The following is a 22,241-nucleotide window of genomic DNA, read 5'->3' on the forward strand; positions in this document are numbered from 1 at the left end:
CTTCCGGGAAGATGGCAGAGCAGGGTGGAGGGAGATTCTTCCTGCTGGGTGAAACAAGATGGGAGACGGGGAGAAATGAGCGGGACTGCAGGTCCCAGGGTGTGAGTAAAAAAGGAGTCTTTAGGCAGTTTGGGGGAGGAGAGAATCTGCGGGACCAGCTGGGGAGAGCGAGTGGGTGGGGTGATCTGGACCCTCACCTGGCGGGCTGCGGTGCACGGGGGAGGGTGACTGGAGGGAACTGACCTTCCTTGACTCCAGCCTGCACAGCTGCTGGCTGTAAAACCTCCCCACGGGGTTGCAAGGGACGGCACCTGCGAGAGGACCAGAGGCGGATCGTCCACCGTGGGGCTGGGCCTTGGTGGGGAGAGTGATCACTCGGTCAGGTGTGGGAATAGCCGGCCTATAGTCACAGCGCCTGGCAGGCCCACCAGCGTTGTGCATCAGCTGATCCCCCAGGTGCTGGTGGGCTCTCCAGTCCCCGGGCAGAGACAGCACCCCGCCTCCAGCAGCAGACCCCTGCTGAGCAGCTGACCTGGAGTTGCTTGAGTCAGGTGGGGGGAGGCAGAGCTGAGGGAGGAGGAGCCTCTGACACACCACCTGCTGGCCAGACTCAGTAAGTGCAGGTTGACTGCAGCAGACGGGGAGACGTGAGGCAGAAAGAACTTCACAGTCGCCACCTGCTGGGGAGAAAGAGTAAGTGCAGGCAAGCTAACTATGCCTAGGAGTTTTATTTTTATTTTGTTTTTGTTTTTTTAATATTCTTTTTCTTTCCCCCTTTTAAAAATATATTCTTTCTAAACATTTTTATTGTATAGTATAACATACATACAAAGCAAAGAAATAAAAAAGCAATAGTTTTCAAAGCACTCTTGAAAAAGTGGTTACAGGGCCGCCGCCCTGTGTGATGCCGTTGGTGTGTTGGAGAAAGAACATGACTACAGAGATGAACATTTTGATTTTATTCGGTCACATATTCGAAAGTTTTGTTTACAGTATGGTGCAGCACTCATTTACACTTCAGTAAAAGAAAGCAAAAATATAGATTTAGTATATAAATAACATCGTTCAAAAACTGTATGGATCTCCCTGTAAGACTCCTGCTGTTGTTGTGGAAAAAGATGCAGTATTTATTCCAGCAGGGTGGGATAATGATAAGAAAATAGGAATATTACATGAACATTTTCTAACATTAAAAGCAGAAGATAATTTCGAAGACATCATAACTAAACCACCTGTCCGAAAGTTTGTGCATGAGAAAGAAATTGTGGCAGAAGAGAACCAAGTTTTTCTCACGAAGCTACAGTCCCTTTTAGCCAAACAGCCCCCAACTGCAGCTGGAAGGCCTGCGGATGCCTCACCAAGAGTCCCAGGAGGCTTCCCTCAAAATACCAAACAGACAGTGTCATCCAGTGTTGCCAGTGTGTCACCCATCCCTGCTGGGTCCAAAAAAAAAAAAATGATCCAAACATGAAAGCTGGACAAGTGAAGGTGTCCTAGCAAATTTCTTCAATAGTTTGCAGAGTGAAAAGACTGGCTCCCCGGGAGGCCCTGGTGTTGGAGGTGGTAGCCCTGGAGGTGGGGCTGGAAGTGGAAGCAGCGGGTTTGCCACCGTCCGCCAGAAAGTCAGGCCAGAAGGCTGTCATTTCCGACATTCATGCAGAACTAGACAGAATTGCACGAAAACCTGTTGCAGTTTCTCTGACAACACCTACATCCCCTACGGAAGGAGAAGCTTCTTGAAGATACCAAATAAAGCCATTCATTCAGTTTTCTGGGATAATGTAAACTTGCCTCTACCTTTTCCTTCAAAAGTGGAATAGGGAGCTGGAGTGCTTTTTCAGATAGACTAAATTCATGTTTTGTTTGGTGTGTGTGTGGTTGCCCATTTTTATAAAAGGGAGCTATATAGAAGAAAAATGATTCTATACTCTGTAGGATTGCTGTCTGCATTGCCGCTTTGCATAAGGAAATAAATTTTGGAATTTTAAACTCAAAATTTATAGAACTGAAATACAGTCATGCAATCAAACATATTCTAAAGCTGGTTTAAAATATATAAGACTTTAGTGAAGGGCAGAAAATAATACACAGTTTGGGCATTTGACTGACTTGGAAATCCAAGCTTATTTTAATTAAGACTATTAAAATCATTTTTAAAGTTTGTGTTTTGCTGGAAAAGAGAAAATGATCACTTTTCAGATTGTGCCCACCAACATAAATGAATGCAAATAGTATGTGTCACCACACATGGCATATGCTGAGAGAAGCTATCAGATAGCATTTGATACACTAGTCATTGCCTCTCTCATGATCCTGTAAGTTTTTATCATCAAATATGACTTAGAAATATTGGCCAAGATTTGTTTCCTTAACTGAGAAGAAAAGAAAATGCATTGCCTAAATATGTAAAAGAAAAATGCAGAGGTTTTTAAAATGTAAAGAATAACCGTCTTTGGATTTGTCAATATCAAATGGCTCTGCCTTAATATACCATTTTTTGTTTGTGACTTTCAACTGTAATCAGTAAATAAAGTATTTATTCTCTGAAGTAAAAAAAAGTGGTTACAGAGTTTGTCCTGGGCTACCATACGATCCTCTCATATTTTTCCTTCTCCATATTCTTCCAGAATATAGGAGGCTAGAGGGCTTAAAAACTTTTTTATCATCACAATTGACTTTTTCCTTCTTTTTTTGTGAACAATAACATATATACCAAAAAAAAAGCTATAAATTTCAAAGCACAGCACCACAATTAGTTGTAGAACATATTTCAGACTTTGACATGGGGTACAACTTCACAATTTTAGGGTTTTACTTCTAGCTGCTCTAAGATACTGGAGACTAAGAGATATCAATTTAATGATTCAGCGTTCATATTCGTTAAGTCTTATCTTCTATGTATAATTTCACGATCACCTTTGATCTTTCCATACCTCTCTTTGGGGTTGTTTGGGCTATGGCAATTCTAAATTTTTGCGATTGGAAGGGTCTGTCACTAATATGGGGTGAGAAGATGGAACTATCTGATGTTCTGGAGAGGCTGGGCTAGCTTTCAGGACTCACGTGGACCAGGGACCCATTGTAGGGAGGTTGTAGGGTTCTGGAAAGTTACTCTAGTGCCTGGAACCCTTGTGGAATCATATATTGCCCTGGGTGTTCTTTAGGATTGGCTGGAATGGTCCTGGTTGGGGGTTGGCAGGTTATGATAGGTAGCAAGGTCTAACTGAAGCTTGCATAAGAACAACCTCCAGAGTAGCCTCTCGACTCTATTTGAACCCTCTCTGCCACCGATACTTTAATTACACTTCTTTTCCCCCTTTTGGTCGGGATGGAATTGTTGATTCCGCAGTTCCAGGTCTGCATTCATCCCTGGGAGTCATCTCCCATGTCGCCAGGGAGACTTTCACCCCTGGATGTCATGTCCCATGTAGGGTGGAGGGCAATGATTTCACTTGCAGAGTTGGGCTTAGAGAGACTGAGGCCACATCTGAGCAACAACAGAGGTCCTCCAGAAGCAACTCTTAGGCACGCCTACAGGTAGTCTAAGCTTCTACGCTACCTACATAAGCTTTGCAAAAGTAAGCCTCATGATCGAGGGCATGGCCTATTGATTTGGATATCCCCAAGATTTGACACAGTATCAGGGGATTCCCTGAAGGTAAGATTTAATAGTTCCATAGTCTTTCTCCCCTCCCTCGGGGGATTTTGCCAATAGTTTTTTATTATCTACTTAGTATACTCTAAGATGTTTCCAGGCATTCTAATAATCTATACAGGATTAAAGGATCTCTTATTCTGTGCTTCTTGTGTTTCAATTGTTCAAATGAGCTATACAGTTAGATTGAATTAGATTAAGCAGTACAGAAAATTTCAGTTCCAGATTGTATTAGTTAGGGTTCTCTAGAGAAACAGAATCAACAGGGAACACTTGCAAATATAAAATTTATGAAAGTGTCTCACGTGACCGTAGGAACGCAGAGTCCAAAATCCACAGGGCAGGCTGCGAATCCAATGACTCCAATGGATGGCCTGGATGAACTCCACAGGAGAGGCTCACCAGCCAAAGCAGGAACGGAACCTGTCTCCTCTGAGTCCTCCTTAAAAGGCTTCCCATGATTGGATTTAGCATCACTAATTGCAGAAGACACTCCCCTTTGGCTGATTACAAATGGAATCAGCTGTGGATGTAGCTGACGTGATCATGACCTAATCCTATGAAATGTCCTCATTGCAACAGACAGGCCAGCGCTTGCCCAATCATATGAACAGGTACCACAACTTGGCCAAGTTGACACCTGTCCCTAACTATGACACAGATCAAATAAACCTTTCTTCCATTGGTCTCAAAGAGTATGTGTAGTTCTAAAATATAGACCCCACTTGGTCATGGTGTATAATTCTTTTAATGTGCTGTTGGATTTGATTTACTAATATTTTATTGAGAATTTTTGCATCTATGTTCATTAGGGAGATTGGCCTGTAGTTTTCCTTTCTTATAGCATCTTTACCTGGTTTTGGTATTAAAATGATATTAGCTTCATAAAATGAGTTAGGTAGAGTTCCTTTTTCCTCCATTTTTTGGAAAAGTTTGAGCAGCATTGGTGTTAGTTCTTTCCGGAATGTTTGATAAAATTCCCCTGTGAAGCCATCTGGCCCAGGGTTTTTCTTTGTAGGCAGATTTTTGATGACTGATTGAATCTCTTTACTTGTGGTTGGTTTCTTGAGATCTTCAATTTCTTCCTGAGTCAGTGTAGCTTGTTTATGTATCTCCAGGAGGAATTTGTCCATTTCATCTAAGTTGTCTACTTTGTTGGCATATAGTTGTTCATAGTATCTTCTTACTATTTCTTTTATTTCTTCAGGGTCTGTGGTAATGCACCCCTTCTCATTTCTGATTCTGTTTATTTGTATCCTCTCTTTTTTTCTTTGTCAGTCTTGCTAGTGGCTCATTAATTTTATTGGTTTTCTCAAAGAACCAACTTTTGGTTTTATTGATTCTTTCTATTATTCTTTTGTTCTCCCATTCGTTTATCTCTGTTTAATGTTTGTTATTTCTCTTCTTCTATTTGCTTTGGGTTTAGTTTGCTGTCCTTTCTCAAGTTCCTCCAGATTTGCTATTAAGTTCTTGATTTTTGTTCTTTCTTGTTTTTTAATATAGACATTTAAGGCAATAAATTTCCCTCTCAGCACAGCCTTTGCTGCATCCCATAATTTCTGATAAGTTGTATTCTCATTTTCATTCATCTCCAGGTAGCTACTGACTTCTCTAACAATTTCTTCTTTGACCCACTGGCTGTTTAAGAGTGTGCTATTTAATCTCCACATATTTGTGAATGTTCTCATTCTTTGGTGGTTATTGAGATCCAGCTTCATCCCATTGTGATCAGAGAAAGTGCTTTGAATAATTTCAATATTTTGAAATTTATAAAGACCTGTTTTCTGTCCCAGCATATGATCTATCCTGGAGAATGTTCCATGAGCACTACAGAAGAATGTATATCCTTGTGTTTGGGGGTACAATGACCTATATATGTTTGTTAGGTCTAATTCATTTATCAAGTTATTCAACTTCTCTATTTCCTTGTTGATCTTCTGTTTGGTTGTACTGTCTAGTCAGGAGAGTGGTGTACTGAAGGCTCCTACTATTATTGTTGAAACATCTATCGCTTCCTTCAGTTTTCCCAATGTCTGTCTCATGTACTTTGGAGCTCCTTGATTGGAAACATAAACATTTATGATTGTTTTATCTTCTTGGTGAATTGACCCTTGAATTAATATATAGTGTCCTTCTTTGTCTCTTAAGATATCTTTACATTTAAAGTCTATTTTGTCCAATATTAGTATAGCTATTCCTGCTTTCTTTTGGTTACAACTTGCGCAGTAAATCTTTTTCCATCCTTCCACTTTCAATCTATTTGTATCTTTGTCTCTAAGATGAGTCTTTTGTAAGCAGCATATAGCTGGATTATGTTTCTTTCTGCCAATTCTGCTGATCTGTATCTTTTAATTGGTAAATTAGTCTGTTAACATTCAAAGTTATTACTGAAAAGGCATTTCTTGATTCCGTCTATCTTGTCTTTTTTATTTTATTTGTCAGATCTATATATTCTTTTCCCTCTTTCTCTTTGTATTATTTAAATTACCCTTAGTGATACTCTTCAATTCTGTGCCCTCCTCCAGACCTCCCTCTCATGTTTTTTTTTTTCAGCTGGTAGAACTCCTTTTAGTATTTCTTGTAGGGCTGGTCTCTTGTTGACAAATTCCTTCAGGACTTCTTTGTCTGTGAAAACTTGAATCTCTCCATCAGTTTTGAAGGACAAGTTGGCTGTGTACAGAATTCTTGGCTGGAAGTCTTTCTCTTTCAGGATCTTGAATATATCATACCACTGCCTTCTCACCTCCAGGGTGCTAGTTGAGTAGTCTGAAGTCAGTCTTATTTGAGTTCCCTTGTATGTAGTGGATTGCTTTTCTCTTGCCACTTTCAGGATTTTCTGCTTCTCTTCAACATTTGACAGAATGCCTTGGGAAAGGCATATTTGGATTTATTCCCTTTGGAGTTCTTCGGGCTTCTTTGACTCGAATATTTATGTCCATTATGAGGGTTTGGAAGTATTCCCCCATTATATACTCAAGTACTCTTCTTAGCCCTTTACTCCTCTCTTCTCCTTCTGGGACACCAGTGATTCTTATATTTGTGCACTTTGTTTTGTCAATCATTTCCCTGAGTTCCCATTCAACTGTTTCCATCTTTTTTGCCATTTGCTGTTTTGAGTCTTCAAAGTCAATTATCCTGTCCTCTATATCACTTATTCTTTCTTTTGTCTCTTCAAACATGGTGTTGTGTCCCTCTAGTATGTTTTAGTTGGTCAGCAGGGTCTTTAATCTCTGTGATTTCTGCTATTTTTCTATTTATTTTTTCAAATTCCTGTTTGTGCTCTTTTACTGTCTTCTTGATCTCCATATGTCATTTGCTATCCCACTTACTTTATTAAGTAGAGTTGTATAAACATCTTGATTAGTAGTTCCAATATCTGTGTCTCCTCTGGTGTTTAATAAAAATATATAGCTATATCTGTCTGCATTGTGATATGTTTAGTGATCTTCTGCTGTCTTTGTGGCATGTAAATATCTTGGTTGATTTGCTTTGGGAGTTGATTTCCATTTGGCCTTTCCCACCATAATAGCCCTCACTGCAGGAGTTAGAGAGCCAATATGGGGATTCTGACAGTTGCTCAGTATATCTATTCCAATTATGCATTCTGGAACTGGGGAAATAACTACAGAATGGGTCCAGGGGCCGATTGGACCCACTGTGAGATGGACCCGAGCTAAAACTACATTGATCACCTGCTCTCCATAAGCCCCCACTCTGACTGGTGGACCAAAGTGATGTTTTGCATCCCCTGGAATTGTCACTTCTGAAGAAGTGTCTAATAATCCCTGAAATATCTGATCGTTTTCTTTTCCCCAATGCACAGTTACCCTGGTAAAAGGCCATCAGTCTCCTTGTGGAAGGCTTGGAGGAAGATTAACAGTATAAATTTGTGGCAGTGTAACAGGGTTCTCCCCCAAAGAGACCTGGCCTCCCCTTCATTCAAGGGGCTCTGGGTCTGTAAACTGTCTCCTATCTGGAAATTGATTAAGGGGCCGTGACTTTGTGTTTTTGTAATTCAAGTTAGACTTCTGTTCACTTTACCTAGAACTCTTTTGTTTATACAGCTCAAACAAGAATTTAGTAGACTGCCCATCTATTGTATTCCTAGGTACCCCATGATTTACTAGCCAACGCCACAAATCTCTGCAAGTCAAATTATTTTGACTCCTGTTTTGAGTTTGCTGTCTATTATAATAGCCACATCCGTCCTGTCTTTGGTGATTAAGTGCTGCCACCTGGCTTCTGCCAACTCGGGATCCAGTCATCCCCATTGTGTTTAAGGATTCCAGCTCAGTGATGGCAGTTCCCACAGTAATATCTGACCTACAGAGAAGTGCAACTACAGAGCTCCTCAGGGATGATGGCACTAGTCTCACAAATTTATTTCTTACTGTTCTGGTAAAAGGTGCATCCTCTGGACATTCCTGGTGTATAAGAACAGGCTTTGCATGATAAATCCACTCTAACATTCCAATCTCTCTAATCCTATGGATCCCCTCATCTACATTATACCAGGGCAGTACTGGCATTTCAACCTCAGGTAATGTCAGCCACCTTTTGATCCATGCTTCAGCCAACCATCCAAGCAAACTGTTAATGTCTTTTCTAACCCTCAAGCTATAACATTGAATGCAGAAAAGTAATGGCTAAGGGATTGCCTTAGTGGACTTCAAGAGGATATTATGCAGCAGTTTTTTTAGGGGACAAAATAGAACAATCTATCTCCAAGAAGGGCATTAAATGAACAAAGCAAGATGTACTATGGTATGTGCTATCCATTATATGTATAGAATTATTTGGTCCAATACAGTAGCCACTCACCACATGTGGCTATTTAAACTTAATACCAATTAAAGTAAGCTCCTAAATCACACTAGCCACATTTCAGGTGCTCAATTGCTACCTGTAACTAATGGTCCTCATATTGGACAGTGCAGATTTCCATCGTCACAGAAAGTTCTACTGGACAATTCTGCTATAGAAGACCTCTGGAAAGACACACAAGAAACTGGTAATGGTGGAGGCCTTCAGGGAGGGGGACTGTGGGGCTGCAGCAATGTAAACACTTTGTACCTTTTGAATTTTATACCATGTGTTTGCATTAAGTACTCAAAAAATGAATCAGAACCTAGGCATTCTTATACAGGGTTACTGTATACCAGGCAATGTTCCCAAGGAGATCTCTTTGCAATTAAAACAAATTAAGAGACATCATGATTTCATATTTGATTTTTTTCCCCAACAGCTTAAACTTTTAGTTTCTGCTGCCATTTTTCTTCTTATTATGAGCTCACAGGTAGCAAACTGGATTAATAAAAGAAAAACTCAACCAGCTGTCATGCACAGGTTGAGAGCTTTTTTTTCCCCCTGAGAAATGTGTGCAGGTGGTTTTGATTTTATTTTGCATGAAAAAAAGCTTCAGCCATAATTCCTGCTGGCAAGATTGTTCCTAGTTCTATAAGGGAAATAAGTGTTCTGTAAAATGTGTCATAAATCTGGGCACCCTGCCTCCTGGGCCACTTTGAGAATCCCTGTAGTAGAGTTTGCGGTTCCTACCTGGCAACATCCTGAATCCAGGCCAGTTGAGGCAGGAAAACCAAAAGGGGGCAGGATAGCACAAGTTGCTCTACTTAAAAGGCAACTTGTGGGGCAGTGATGTCCAAACGGTGACCACAGTTTCCTTAGAGGGCCAGTTCCTGCAGGCACCTGTGCACCAGGCACTGTTCGCAGAACAAATAGTATCCTTTCACTAGTAGCTACCATGTATAGAGGTTATATGCATCTCATTTCACGTAAATCTTACATTAAATACATTCATAAATTACCTGTGAGGTAGATTTTATTCTCCGCAATTAACAGATGAGGAAACTTAGGATGGGAGGCGGGGAGGGGGCTAGATAACTTGTCCAAGTTCACAAGGATGATAGATCAGTGAGGGCCCTTTCTGTTCCAAGTGAGAGGAATTCAACAAAGCATTGCATAAATAAACCAAGAAAATGGCATGTGGTATATCAGTTCATATAACCAGGAAGCCTTAGGGTTCCAGGCTGGGCTGTATTCTGGGCTCAAATGACATCATCCTCTTCCATCTTTTTTATCTGGGTTGGTGTTTTCCAGGGCCACCAGTAATCAGGAATTTCAGTCTCACGCTGCTGCAGAGCAAAGCTCTCGGACAAAAGCAAGCCTTCCAAAGGACTCTGATTGGCCTGCTTGGGCCATGGGATAACCCTGGGATGGGGGCCTTAAATCAGCAACCCAATCTCAGCAGAATCCCAAGGAGTGGAGGAGGCTCATCCCAAAAGTAAAGAGAAGGTTCTGTGACCAGAAGTGGGCAAGGGATGGAGGATCCAAGATTGAAGTTAGACTGAGCTAATCCTTCAGTTTTGCACATATAAATAGATACTATTGTGAAAAGTAAAGCACAAATTCATGTAAAAGCCAGTAGTGTATTCATAGTGACTTTTGGTTCTTATATATCTTTTTCAATTAAGGGATACTAAAAATACAACTACAATCATGAGGGAGTTCACAACTCTCCCCCCCACCGCCTTTTTTTTTTAGTATTAGAAAGGAAGTCAATTAAGGATGTGTTCTAGCAAAGAGGATAAACCAAGAAAGAAGAGAAGGGAGTCGGGAGATAAAGGCCCAATCCAGGAAGCACTGAAGGGAAATCTCAGCCGTGTGACCGACCTGGGAGGTCCCAAAGTGAGGCAGGGACAAAAGGGGCAAGGAACTGCTGTGGACCATTAAGTTTCATTACCATTCACTTCATTTAATTTAGTATTCTTTGAATTTTAAACTGTGTGGGTGATAATTTAAAATCCATTATTAGAAAGAGACATTAGGAAGAAATAGGTGGCAAAACCAGCTTCTCACATCAGACCCCTGAAGAACACCAGCTATTCCAGGGTAGAGAGAGGTTCCCATTAATACTGGTTTGACGATTCCACTCAGATGCTAGGTAAAGATAGATCAGGGGTTCAAACAAGAAATGCTCTGGCTCAAGTATTCAGAAGAGCTGTTGACGACCAGGACCTGGCCACAGAGGGAGGGCAAAAAGTAGCCAGAATGATAATAATAGCTAGTCTTTTGAGTTCCTACTACAGGCCAGAACCTCCTAAGGATATCACCTTATTTAATCCTTGCATCATATGATATTATCCACAATTTACAGATGCAGAACTGAGGCTCAGAGAGTTTTGGGCACTTGCCTGAGGTCACACATCTTAGGCCTGTGCTTGGGGTAGGGGGTGTTGTGACTTACTTCTCTTTTCTAGATATCGATAAAGTTCAATTTAGAAATTTCTGTCTTCAATGCTACCCAAAGGGGCCTGTGAAAAATGCTGACATTTATTGGGGTGCCCTGGGCTCCACACTGCTTTAGGGAAGGCCCAGCAAACAGTTGAGATACAGCACAGCGGCATTCAAACCTTAACAGCCCTTGCTCAGTCCCTAGACTCTGTTGCCTCTTGAACTAGAATAAAAAGACCTGGGTGAGGATCCTGCTTCTATGGCTCATTTGTGGTGTGGCCTTAGGTCACCAAGTTCCTTAACTTCTCTTAAACCTGTTTCCTCATCTGTAAAACGGGGCTAATAACAGGTGTTTGCTGTTTGCACCTATCTGGCAAAGAGTAGGGGCTTCCATTTTCCATCAACAGGTTGAAAGACATCTCCTAGGCCTGGAAGACAGATTTGAAGACTGAAAACAGAAAGGAGCTTCAGAACAGCAGGATTCCTCACATTTAATTCTGCTTCAGATCCACAGTGGTAAGGGGAGGGGATGGGTGAGATGTGGCGAAGCCCAAATTCTTGAACCCCACTCTAGAGTGACTCCTTAGGTCCAGGGTGGGGCACAGGAATCTGCAGTTAGGATTTATCTCCAGGGAATTCTGACTCCTGGGCTTCTAATTCTGGATGGACTTTAAATCTAAACTGATGGGCCAGTGGGATGTGTGGAGCCCTTCCAGCACTGGCCTCCAACTCGGCCTGTATATCCTCCCTTTCTCCCTTGTCCAGTGTTTTCTGTATCTCCCCTTTATTCTGACTCCCTCTTCTTAATCTCTTTCCTTCTCTGACTTCTTAGTCTTCTCTTCACCTCTTGGTGCACTTTCCCTGTCCCTTCACCTGCAGTACCTTTCCCCCTACTCAACTGGGAAGGCTTGGTTCAAAAGTGGCCTCCTCCAGGCTCTCCTGTCTGGCCCCAGAGCAGCCCCCGCCCCAGGATGCATTGCTTTAGTCAGCTTCCCAAAGTGGTATGTGGTCCCAAAAGGGGTATAACAAGACAAGAAGAGGAGCAAAGCTAGCAGATTCTGTGGAGAGGTGGGGAGGTAAGAGAAGACCAGGAGAGGGGGCTCTTAAAAAGGCAGAGGAGAGATTTCTCCCCAGTTCCCACAGCTCCTGCAGAGAGCAGGTGTGGGGAAAATTCCATGGAACAACTGCAGGATAGTATGTGCTCGAGTGGGGAGCGAGGGGTGTGCTTGTACCAAGCCCCCCGTGCTTCATCAGGTCCCCCAGTGAACAACTTCAGGGATTCCCTAGACTCCAAAGTGACAGTAATGGCCAGAAACGCTCTTTGCCAATTAACTAGGCTTTGTCAGTATATCCCTTCCTACCTTGCTTAAAATGAGTTTAACTTGTCTCTGTCCTCATCTGTAATCTTCCTGCTCCAAGATTGACCATAAAGTCTCCTGAACACACTCTGATTTCTCCAACTTAAAACCTAGGACACATAGTCGTCACTTCTGGAAGAGAATTACTAAAGCTGGTGCTGGGACCCTGACCTTCCCCGGAGAGGCCGATGGAGCACAAAACGCCCCGCCGAGTTCAGCAGAGCTTGCTTCCAAAAACTGAGCTGTTCCCCGGCCACCCCTGTACATACTTAGGACCTGCACGTAGCGGCACCTCCCACCGTCCCGACCCACGCGACACTCGGGCCCTCTTAGACGCATTTGAAGGGTGCCTAAAAGCATGGCACCTGCTGACACCCCTTGCCCTGAATGAGAAACGTCACGGTTTACGATAAGAAAACAAACTACTCGGCTAGATGAGAACAAGTGGTCCCTTGAGCTTTACATGCGCGCAGGATGATGGGTTCCCCGTCGCCCGGGGGGGCCTCGAGGCGCTCTCCCGGTATAAAGTGTGGTCAAACATGGATGTTTTTCCTGCAAGCCGCCAGGCGCGAGGCCCCAACCTGGGCCCCGGCTCCGCCCGCCGGGCTGCACTGATGCCCTCGGGGAGGCAACAATAGAGCAGGCTCTACCAATCTCCTTTTACAGGTGGGCAGCCTCCGGCTGAGGGAGGTGAAGAGTTGGCTCTAAAGTTAGGCTGAAGCCGGGAGCGGTCAGGAGCTCGTCTGAGGCAGACCCTGCGGGAGGCGGGCGGGGCGGACGCGTTCTGCCCCGCGGTGGGATCCCAGCCTCTGCACGCTACACCCCGCCGCCGGCTCGCAGGCCTCCCAGACCCAGGCTGCGTCGGGGCCTCGGCTCCCGGGCTAACCCCACCCCGCGGCTCCTCCGGGCCTCGCGATTGGCTGCACGTGCCGAGGGCGGGGCCGGAGCGCAAAGTGAACGTGATGGCGTCAGGCGCCGCCGGCCCTGTTTCCTGTTGTCAGTGGCCGAGAGGTCGTAGCTTCCGGTCGGAGGCAAAGGGGCTGCCGCGGCCGGCAGTGTTCCCTGCCCTCTTGCCCGCTCACTTTGGTGAGTCAGGGGTCGGGGGGCGAGGAGGACAGCGGAGGGGCGGCGGGGCTGAGACGTGGACGCGCGATGGGCAGCCCTTTCCGTGATCCTAAACCCCTGGCTGCCTTGAAACGGTCCGGCTTCGAAACACCCCCAACCCTTCCCAGTCCAAACTTCACGTCCTTCCCTAAACCCACTCCCACCCCAGCCTTCGACCCTGCCACTGCTGGGTCGTCCCTTCCACCTTCTCCCATGACCTGACTCCAGCCCTTACCTCTATCGCCTCACCTCTCCTCATGCGTAAATGCAGCTTCACCTCTGATCCCACTTAGTCCAGTCGCAACCCCAATCTCAACCACATCCTTCTACCTCTCCATAGCACGAATCATCCTCTCCCCTCAACCCCCATGACAATCCTAATGCTCCGCTGAAACTTCCCCGAACCCACCATTCTGGTTTCCCCTTTTTTGGCTCAACCTTTTTAGCCCAGTCTCCCACCCCACCCCCAGGTCTGCTCATCTCAAACACCTCCCTCGGTCCCACTCTCATTTAAGACCTCCCACCAAAGTAGGTGTCCTGTTTAGTTTACCCCTTTCTTCTTTGATAAGTCTTGATCCCAGCCTTACCTTTGGTCTTACATGTATCTTCTCACAAACTCAGCCCATTACTTCCTAGCCCACTATATATGTACTCCATTCTGTAACTCCAATCATCTTTCCACTCCCTGCCATCTTGTGGACACCCCATCCTTAAATCTTTGCTTAACTGTGCCTACTTCTTGCTGCCCAGTTCCTACCAACCTTCACCCAGTCTTCTCAAGTATAAGATCTCTGTGTCCTTTCACCTCTGCTGCCTCACCTCAACTCTTCATACTCATTCTTCTTTTGACCCCAGTTCCCATTCATCCTGAACACTTGGTGCAGAGTCCCCTGCCAACCCCACCGGGTGCTTCTCACCCTCCAAATCTGGGTGCTTGCTTGAGAGCCAGGCGGTTAACCACTGAGCGGCTTAATTGGGTGTGTGCAAAGTCTCTGATGGTAAATAAGTGTTGAGAAAAACTGGGGTACTTCTCTCTCTCCCTCTCTTTCTCTTTCTTTCTCAGGTCAGGGCTTTCCCTGGGTATCTGATCCCCTGTACCTGTCCTCAGGAATTGTGTTTCTAGCATTCCTATTAAATTACTTGTCCTGGCTGCTGGAATGGTAAGGCATCGTCCAAATACTTAGAAGGTGAGGGATGGTCACTCATCCACTTCACCCAGCTGAGGGCATTTGGAGCCCTGACGTCATCTTGGCTGGTGTTCTGACCCTGGAGAACCTCAGGGAGTGTCACTGTGTGGGGTTGGCCGTGATGACAGAACCATGTCCATGTCCATTGTCCTCGCATTTGTAAGGGACCCTCCCTCAATGCTCCTTCCTACCAGGGCTGATTGCCAGATCTGTCCCAACACTGAACACAGGGTAGGTGATGGGTGCCAGAGATGATGTTACATGTTGTGAAGGATATTAGGGAAGCTGAGGCCTAGGTGTGTACAGAGCACCTGTACACACAGGTGTGTCATTGAATTTTGGCTGTTTGAGTTACCCATGAATGCCTGGAGCCAAGTTATCTTACAGTAGCTGAGGCAGAGGGTCATTCTTGAGGCACCCAGGCCCCGTTTTCAGAATTTACAGTCTCCTACTGCTTCTTGGTGCACATTCCCTCTGCATTCTGGTCACCCAGCTTGAGAAGGGTTGGTCCTCCTCATGTAGCAAGTTGAAAGGCCCCCAGAGAAACATTGCCTTTGCTTGCCATTCCATTATTGTCTCATTCCTTTGAGAAGTCGATGCCTTCAGTAGCCCTCTGTTATAGTGAATGATTTTCATCCTGATAAGAGCTTGGTTTAAAGGAAAGAGCTCCATAATCACCCCATCACTTATGAGTTGTATGCCTTAACTTCCCACAGTCTATGAAATGGAGACAATAATACTTGTCCTGTGCCTTTTTATTTTATTCAGTAGTTCACTCAGCAAGTATTTTTTTTAGCACAACGTGTGCCAGACACCATTCGAGGCACTGGAAATGCGATGATGAACATATCAGGCAAAGTTCCTATTTACATTCATTCAGAATTTGGTCCCAGCTAGAATCCTATGGTAAATGGGACAGAAATATCAGGGGCGATGGGTGTCATTGGATGGAAGAAAGGAGGAAGGAAAGAAAGATACTGAGTGTTCACCAGCTTCACAGTTCTGCCCTTGCCCGTTAGCCCTTGACTAGTATCTAACCCTCTTATTTCAAACCAATTAAATAACTGGTATTTAATTGCTTCAAAGGCTTACTCTCCCCCACCTCTCACAGGACACTTGTCCAGAAATCCAGTTTTCTTCAGGTGGAAGGAAGTAGCTGTTTACTCGTTCAGCACTCACATGTCTGAAAGATCATCTTTTCCAACTGAAAAATATGACTCATCAACTGGTACAGGAGCTGAGTGGCTTAAATGGCAGTCTGTTCTAAACATGTACACAGTGTGATTCTGCCAGTAGAGGAAGGCTGTTGGGATTGGCTAAGGAGTCTCTAAAGAGAAGATGTTGCTGTTTACTCATGGGCTGAATGTTTTGAAAACCCATTTGAAAGCGGTGAAGCTAGCTATCCATTTCTTCTTTTACTGTAAGTCTCATCTAAGCTATTCTATTTTTTTTTCCTTCCCTGGTTTCTAGAGGAAAAGAAATTGAACATGTATAGAAGGCCAGGCAGTCCAGTGAAAAACAACCAGGATAATTCCTTCCTAACCATATGCTGTGACATTTAAGAAATGCCAGCTCTGAAACTTGGGTCTAGTAGGAAAGACCTGGGCTATAGATCTGATTGGCAAGTTGGTTTTAGGCCTTTTAGATCACAGATAAAATGAGGCTTTTGAGTACCTCTTAAAACCTTCTTAAGTAGTAAGTTTGCCTATAACTCCTTGAGCCAAAAACCTGAGACAGTTTGATCAGGTTGAAAGGCATAGAGTTGGGATGAGGGAACTGGAGAACTCTGGAGAACTCTATCCCTTACTTAAGGCCTGTTTCTATAAGCCTCATTTTTCTCAACTGTAAAACAGGAATAAGCATCCTTCTCTCACAGGATTGTTAAAATTAAATGAGGTTAGAGTATGTGATTAGAAATGCTTGTTTTATTCACCCTGGAGAGCTCTGTAAGGGAGAATCAATACTTTAAGGGCAGACGCAGCCCCGTATCGCATGATGTGGTGTTTTTCTAAAGGGCAGAACTTACCTTTTCCCTGGTAGACTTTCTGAGAGGCATTTGGTATCACTGCCCAAGTTCTCCCCTTATTCCCTTCAGCATAGGTTCCTTGAAGCCACACCTCTTTGGTTTGAATCTTGGTGTCAGAGAAGAAAGTTTTGAGGACTGAATATGAATCCATTTGCATACGATGGTAGATTTAGGGCCTGAGCCACTCAGGTGGATGATGGGGTGCTGACCAGCAGGTAGAGGCCCATAGCCCTATCTGATTCTGCAGTGATTTCTTGGGTCTAGACTGTCAGATTCCTGCCTTTAAGTTGGTGTCTGCCTCCTGGAGGCATTATGTAACAGACGTGGCTAGGTAAAGCGCTTTGGCTTCCTACAAGGAAAAAGATGTCCTGAATTGTGGCCTGAATCCCAAGGTCTTGGTCCTGTTTTCCAGATTGTCAAGTGGCTGCTCTCCTGGATTCCTCTGAACTGTTGTCATTTTGTAGCTTTTTTGACACTTTGTTTAGGAGTCAGTAACTTGTCTGGCCCTCCTCTAATCTCTCTTATCTTCAGTGTACTTTGGTTTGGCAATGATTTCTTGGCAAGATCACCCCCTTACTCATACCCCCTCTCCATAAATACTTAATTATTCTCAATTAATTAGTTAATGAGACCTTAATGGAGCCAGGCAGTTAATTTAGATTGTTGAGATCTGTGACCTGGGGGCCTGGCCTGGCTGGCTAGGGAGGGGCGGTTTAGAGCTTGAGGGCTCTGTCTGGAAGGGCTGAAGTTGCTGAGTGTTGGAGCCCAGAGAACCTTGACTCTGCTGGGCAATCTCCCTGGGCTACATTTGGGTAGCCTTGAAGGAACCTAAGCTCCAGGATCAGACACATTTCCAGGGGTGACTCTGTGCTGGTTGACCGCAGCACACCTTTCCTTGTCTTCTCGGTCCCTGAGTATGAGCTGGTTCCCAGGGGAAGGCCCTAAGATTCCCCAGGTAGATGGGAGCAAAGAATATGGTGAAGAGCGAGGCAGTCAGACAGGGGCTGCATCCATGGCAAATGCTTTTCCTGGCAAACTGCCACGTCCTGGCCAGAGCTGGTCTGCAGAGGCGCTCCTCTACACATACCTGCCTCCCTCTGTTTGTCTGACTTAGGAGTCCTGTTTACCTTCTACCAACTCCAGACACCAGGGATTGAATCAGAGCATCGTCAAGCTCTAGGACCACCCTGCTTCTCTCCTTTCCAGACCTCACACTCCCTGCTCTCCTATAAATCTTTCTTGCCAGACTGGCCTCGATGTGCCTGTGCACCTGGGCCCCCAGCTGAAGCGCACCCCTTCCTGCCTACCCAAGCCTAGCTCATACTCACCTCTTCCAGAAAGTTTTCCCTGTTCACTTAGGTGATTGTACCCATTCAGGTGTCTGAAGTCTTTTCCCTTGAGCTGGAGTAGGCACTCTAGGAGTGGGTGGTAGAGGCAGGCCACTTAGTAGCTATGGAATCTTGGGAAGTTCCTTGACTCCCTCAGCTTCCATTTCCTTATCACTCCTAATGTGGTTAATGAGGAAGGAGTAAGGCAATATGCATAAAGGATACAGAACCCATTTAACCTTCCTTGGTTTTATTAACCTCTGTTGGGCCATGATTTTTTGACATCAGAACAGCAAATAATCTTTTTTGGGGGGAGGGGTGTGAGTATGTGAGGGGGAGGTATTCCCTGATGCTCAGCACTATGTTCACTGGAGATTTGTTGAGATGTGAATGGGCTTGTCCAATCCCAATCAGACAGGCACAACTGTTCAAGTTATTGGGGGTTATATAGGCCAACTAACAGCCCTCTCAGTCTCAGTCAGGTGGAGGCTCTACCAAATACTCAGTTCCCAGGGAGGAAGCCAGCTGCCCTGAGGCTGCACTGGTGGGGATGGCTTTACCCTTAGACCTGGGGATCTGGCTCCCCCATATCCCAACTGAGGGCCCTCCCTTTACTTCCTTTTCAGAACAATGCTTGTACCTCCAAGAGAAGGTGAGGGCTTCAACAATAGAAAAGAAAAGCATTTTCCCACTTAAAAAAAACAAACAGATTTAACTGAGTATTGCTCGTATATTTGGTATGTGGGTGGCAATATCCACTGGGATCAAAGATAGCATTTACTGAGTGCCCGGTCCGTTTCAGGACCTGTACAGGGTGCTTCACATATGTTTGTGTCTCTTTCTGACAGTCTGATACAATGTCTAAGCATGCCCAGCTAATTAGAGGCGAAATGGAGATTAGAACCTCTGTTGGTCTCTTTAGATGCATCCTCCTGTGCTCTGCAAGGCAGACCCTTATAGCCTCAAGGAGAAGCGGAAGTGTAGCAAAGCAGCAGAGTCTTTCCCCTTTTGAAGCTAATTCATTTGTTCTTTTCAGTGCTGACCTGCAGACCAGGACTAGGGTAAGAGTCAGAGGGCCTATTACAGAACCAGGACCTGAATGTGAATTCTCAGCCCCTGCTTCCTGGTACCTATGGATCTTTCAGCTGCAGCATCTCTGTGTCTAAATCAGCCATTCATTCCACTCCCACACCCTGATCCCACAGGATCCTGGCTTTCTGTACTGGCATTTGGAGTAAAGGGCCCTTACCGCCCACTCCTTGGGGCTGATCCACCCAGGGATCGTAGGACTCCTCACCTCCTGAGGTCTGAGCCTTCTGATTTTTTTTCCCTTTTTTACTTCCTTCTTTATAATCCGCTTTCCAGGTTTTACTTTTGGATTCTGAAGAGCTTTGGTTGCAGTTTGAGTGAGATCAGCTGACATCCTGCTGCCTGCTGGAGGAACTGGGTAGAGTTAAGTTGAGAACTTGCTCATCTGGCCTCCGTCTGTCTCACAGGTGACGTGTGATTCCACAGGAGCTGTGGCACAAGTGGAAATGCTGTCAGTGGTGGAGAATGGACTGGACCCCCAGGCTGCCATCCAGGTAGGTGGACAAGGGAAGATTAAGGGTGGAGAAGGGGTGGAGAGAGACAACTGTTTCATCAGTTTTTTCTAACTTTGAAATGAATGGGCACTATCCAAAAAGAGAGGGCTTAGGTTGAGGAAAATGTTACAGTAGAAGTAGGTCTGAGGAGAGCCTATCCTTTCTCAGTCGTCCTTTTGGTGATTAAAAAACAAATGACAATTTACAAAAGAGCAGTGGGGATTTAAGATAAGTTAGCCAGAGATCAGGAGTTTCCATTTAAACTTTCAGCCCTTGGCCTTTAGGCTATGATTTGGTCACACAGTTTGGCCAATACGGTAAGTTGGGTTGAGACAGGTTTCCCAAGCACTGGTTTGTTACGTTTTGATAATTTTAAAAGTAAGTTGGCATCTTACATATATCTGAACCAGTCAACTGGAGCCCACTCAGCCTCCGCTGATTGCCGTGTGCATCCTAACTAGGGCCCCGGGGCTCGCTTGGGCAGTCTGTGGGCTAAGCTGTCAGTTCCCTTAGAGTCAGGAGGTCAGGGCAAGTTTGGGGCTGAGCCCCTGGCAGAATCCTGAGATGGCTTTGGGGGGAGAAGGCAGGTTTTTTCTTTCCTCCCCAGTGTTGTTCCCCTATTCAGAGAACTTTCTGCTTGAAAGGAACTGCAGATGTCAGAGCTATGCTTTCCCCTCTTTTGACCAATGGAGAGTCCAGTTCCATACATTTAACCAGCTGGCTTTCAGGCAGGGGCCCTTTTCTTTGTGTTGACTTTCCCATCCACCCAAGAGCTCTCCAGGAACAGGGCCCTTGGCCTGCAAAGCCTGCTAACAAGGGGTAGCATGAACTAGCTCCATGAGGGTATGAGATCCTCAAATGTATGTCTTATTAATCCCTCTATACCCTACACAATATTTAGTGGGTAGGTATTGGTGAGACTGTAGAGAAATTGGAACCCTCATACATTGCTGGTAGAAATGTAAAAATTGAACATGAAGTTACCGTATGATCCAACAACTCTGCTTCTAGATATATACCCCAAAAAGTGGAAAATATGTCCACACAAAAACTTGTACATAAATGTTCATGGCACAATTATTCATAATAGCCAAAAAGTGGAAATAACCCAAATGTCTATCAACTGAATGGGTAAACAAAATGTGATATATCCATTTAATAGAATATTATTCAGGCATGAAAAGGAATGAGGGTGGGCAATGGTGGCTCAGTGGCAGAGTTCTAGCCTGCCATGCTGGAGACCTGGATTAGTTTCCCGGTGCCTGCCCATGTTAAAAAAAAAAAAAAAAAAAAAAAAAGTGAAATGAAGTTCTGAGACATGCTACAAAGTGGATGAACCTTGCAAACTTTTTGCTAATTGAAAGAGGCCAGACATAAAAGGGCACATATTGGATGCCTCCATTTATATGAAATCCATAGAAACAGACTGAAGGTTAGTGGTTATCAGGAGAAGAGAGGAAGGAATAGGAAGTGACTGTTAGTATATAAGGGGTTCCTTTTTGGAGTGATGAAAATGTTCTAAACTTTGTAGTGATGGTTGCACAATCCTGTGAATATATCAAAAGCCACAGAATTGTACACTTTAAATGGGTGATTTTATGATGTGAATTATATATCATTTAAAGCTTATTAAAAAACCATTTAACTTTTCAAAGAACATTAGTGTTTACCACGTCCACTAAAATCAAAAGAGGGGTGGGCCACAGTAGCTGAGTGGCAGAGTTCTTGCCTGCCATGCGGGCAGTTCGATTCCCGGTACCTGCCAGTGGCTTTTGTAACTTTGACATAATTATAGCATAGTGCAGGTTTTTACTTTTACATAGTACAGTATTTTTTACATAGTTCAGTTTGTACTTTTACATCGTACAATATTTTCAAAGGACTTTATGTACACTTTACAATTACTCATTTAGCAAAGATTTATTAAGCCAGGCATAATGCTTAGTGTTGAGGACACAAAGATGAGTAAAATACTAGTATGGCCCTCAAGGTGCAATCCCTACAACCTCCTAGGTACTATAGATCAGGATGTATTTCCATTTAACAAATGAGGAGATTGAGGCTCAGAGAGGTTAAGTAAAATGTCTGGGTACTGACAGAGCTAGAACTAAACCTAGGCCTCTGACTTCCATGTCTAGTGTCTTTTTTTAAATGCAATTCTATTGAAATATATTCACATAGCATATAATTATCCCAAGTATACAATCAGTGGCTCACAGTGTCATCATATAGTTCTACATGCATCACCACAATTTTAGAGCATTTTCATTACTCCAAAAAATAAAAAGGAACTCCCAAAGAGGGGCCATGGTGGCTCAGCAGACAAAAATCTTGCCTGCCATGCCGGAGACCCGGGTTCGAGTCCCAGTGCCTACCTATGCAAAAAAAAAAAAAAAAGGAACACCCAAAACATCCCATCCCCTTATCCTCCCCTATTTATTTATTTATTTTTCTTAATTTTCTTACAAATCTACCCATACACTGGATAAAGGAAATGTCAGTCTCAAGGTTTCATAATCACATAGTCACACCGTAAAAGCTACATAGTTATGCAATCATCACCAAGTACCAAAGCTACTAGATGACAGTTCAACAGTGTTCTAGTTTGCTAGCTGCCGGAATGCAACACACCAGAGATGGATTGGCTTTTAATAAAAGGGGATTTATTTTGTTGGTTCTTCAGAGGAAAGGCAGCTAACTTTCCACTGAGGTTCTTTCTTACGTGGAAGGTACAGGATGGTCTCTGCTG

At 44.3% G+C, this 22,241-nt stretch overlaps 1 protein-coding gene and 1 pseudogene across 3 annotated transcripts in view; both read left to right on the top strand.

The window, feature by feature from the left end:
• The first annotated feature begins 876 nt into the window (after positions 1-876).
• Positions 877-1,740, top strand: LOC143686546 (cytoplasmic dynein 1 light intermediate chain 1 pseudogene; annotated as a pseudogene).
• An 11,490-nt stretch (positions 1,741-13,230) lies between these two features.
• The window catches only part of EFCAB3 (EF-hand calcium binding domain 3), a 104,212-nt gene continuing 95,201 nt past the window's right edge, over positions 13,231-22,241 (top strand). For 2 of the 3 annotated variants that reach the window (XM_077163473.1, XM_077163468.1), the window contains exons 1-2: positions 13,231-13,350; positions 19,406-19,492. The gene's annotated coding sequence lies outside the window, so the exon portion shown is untranslated. The remainder of the gene's footprint in view (positions 13,351-19,405; positions 19,493-22,241) is intronic. The other variant, XM_077163469.1, reaches the window with a different exon arrangement.

Source organism: Tamandua tetradactyla, chromosome 6 (genome assembly GCF_023851605.1).
Source record: "Tamandua tetradactyla isolate mTamTet1 chromosome 6, mTamTet1.pri, whole genome shotgun sequence".
Classification (NCBI taxonomy): Eukaryota; Metazoa; Chordata; class Mammalia; order Pilosa; family Myrmecophagidae; genus Tamandua; species Tamandua tetradactyla.